Genomic DNA, 2,949 nt, shown 5'->3' on the forward strand with positions numbered 1-2,949 from the left:
TTGAAGGAGAAGTATTAAGATATTATTTGTAGTATGATAGACGAAGAAAAAGGTCTGAACTAAGAGGAAGTCCAATCTTATTTTTATAAGGTTGTCGGAAAGTACCCATATAAAAGTACTCTCGGAGATTGTCGACCGTAGCCGAGGTTCATATCTCGAAGAAGTAAGGGTTAGACCTTAACTTGAGTGGGTAATTGTAATTACTCGAAACCAAGAGAACTTAAGTAAGTATTAGAAAATGAAGTTGGATGAAGAAGATATCGGAGGACAATCAAAGCCTAAGAAGACAAAAGATTAAAGGAGTTTGACCATACCAAAACTAATTATTATTAGAAAGATTCCTTTCATGGAACCTAAATAAACCAAAAGGAAGATAACTAGTATAAACTAGAAGCCATGATTGGAGGGACTAAATGAGTCTAATCCATTCGTAGGACTAAACAACCAGGACCATGCCTATCGTAATACCTTACCAAGTACCATTACTTTCGTTATGGTAGTAAGGGAAAACAATACCCTACCTTAAACAAATCTTTTAGAATTAAGGTTTGAGTATCGCACTCGTAAATCGTAGTGCCATATTACACCGCACTGGATTACCGCACTGGTAGAACCAAGCTTTGAGTACCCAAATAGGAAGATGTCACCACAACCATTAGTAAAGTCCATTAACACAATAAGATGTCCTAATCCAAGAATCTTTGGAGAGTAAGCCTATAAGCTTAGAGTGTTGGAAGAAATCATAGAATTGAAGAAAGTATCAGTGCCAGACATCAGAAGACTCCATGAAGGATCTGGACAAGGGATATATTCAATTATATATAGTGTGATCACCATGGAGTTGAAGGATGGTGATCTGTTCAAGTCAGTTCCACGTTCCGAAACATGAGAGCGTTCGAACTTCGGGACGAAGTTCGGCTTAAGGGGGAGAGGCTGTAATATCCCAGGTTTAGAGGCAATAAAATGAGAGAACACCAAAGTGTGCATTGCATTCATGCATAGAAAATCCGGGAATTTTCGCGCTTCAAATAAAACTTACCACAATGAATCGAAGTTTCACTTGACTTGCCGGAATTGAAGTAGATCATCAAGTCAAGCGCTATAAACTTCACTCGTGATCTTTGCTAAAACCTTGTTTTGGTAGAGATGATTTGATCTATGGATTAGATCAAATGGAATTAGATTTACAACAACACATTCTTTAAGAATCAAACCCTAACTTATTAACACTTAAAAGTTAGCAACTACCTTTGTGTGTAATTTAATTCACTTATAAATAAGGTAAACCACAGGGTCTAAAGTGCATAAAAGCCACACATTCTTATTTAAATCATAACTTATTAAGTATATGGAATATCATAAAACTAAATCCATTTACATTACGAATTATAGTTCAAACTATTTGAATAAAACTAACTATGAGTATTTTGAAACTCATATGATCATGCCTTGGTGAAATCAAACACCAACTATCCAAACTTGAGAAATAACCCTCAACCTTAACCTTTTTACCAATATTATAATGTAAATCCAATCAAAGATGGTATGATGACTCATCCACAATAATAAAACCATCCACATGATATTTAGTAGCAAATGCCACTTGGCTATCCAAAAATAAATCATATGAGAGGATAATGATCTATGCCACATGGGATGAAAATATCTACATGACTTGCTTTCCAAGCTTTGCCACCTCATGCTCAAAGGATTGCTATGGATGAGGGCATGACAACCAAGCACCTTACTCATCAAACCAACACAAGAGTCACCACCTATGTGTCATGATACTAGAGCTTGCCCAAGCCTATAAATAGAGCCACACCCTTCATCCATATGATCACCTTGTACCATGCTACAAGGAAACCAAACACATAGAGACCATTCCATGTGAATTAGCTAGGATCAAGATGAAGAAGCTAGGAGGTGGAGGCATACCACAAGATGCAGGTTTATCAGATTTCCTGAAGAACAAGCTACAGAAGATACCAAGGTAGAATTCCTAGGCAAACCATATATTTAGAGGATCATATCATCATCTCTTGAGTAGGACCTTAGGGAAACCAATTCCATAATCATCACAATTTCAGTATTAATTAGAAACAATCATACACATAAAATCATGAACCAATCCAATACCTTTACCATTTGTTAAACCCTATCCATAATCCAACTATATGTGAGCAATCTACTCATGGTTAAGCAATAGAAAAATATAATATATTCACCATGCATATGTTCTAAATTTTAAAGCATTTAAACAATGCATTTGATTTCTAAATTTAAAGGCAATTGAGATGAACCCTAAAATAATATCTATTTGAATCTTAATAACTTGTACCTAATAAGAACCAAAATTAATCAATTATAAAATTGTTGTTGTTTAGAAACAAAAACAAGACAAAGCTGAGTATCATTATCAAATTGTTATGAGATTCAAATAATTTAGAACCTGCAAGAATCAAAACAGAATTCAAATTTGAATTCAAACAACAAAATAGAAAACAAACTTAAAATATAAAATAGGAATTTGAAAAGGAAAAGAGAGGGAAACTTACCCGCTTTACTCCGGACCGCCGCAGCCCCACGCAACGAGCCCAAGTCGAGGCCCAGCCCACCAACAAAGCCACCCAGCCCCAAGACTGCTCTCGGCGAGGAAGAAAAGAAGCTTCTTCTTCTTCCCGCAGACGACACGGCGATCTGGCGAGCTCGGCCACGTTCGCTGAGGATAAGGACGCCGCCGGACGTCAACGAGTCTCTCGTAACCTCGCCCAACCCTTTCTCGCGTCCGAGCCTATCCAGAGCATCAAGATTCGCGCCCTAGCTCACTTCACCGTCGCCATTGCATCCCGACGGTCGCCGTCCGGTGAAGTGACGATTCCGACCTCGGCGTGGCCTATAAAACCACCTACGCAACCTCCGTGATGTCCTTGTTCATCTCAGCTCCTT

This window comes from Lolium rigidum, chromosome 1, assembly GCF_022539505.1.
Source record: "Lolium rigidum isolate FL_2022 chromosome 1, APGP_CSIRO_Lrig_0.1, whole genome shotgun sequence".
Lineage (NCBI taxonomy): Eukaryota > Viridiplantae > Streptophyta > Magnoliopsida > Poales > Poaceae > Lolium > Lolium rigidum.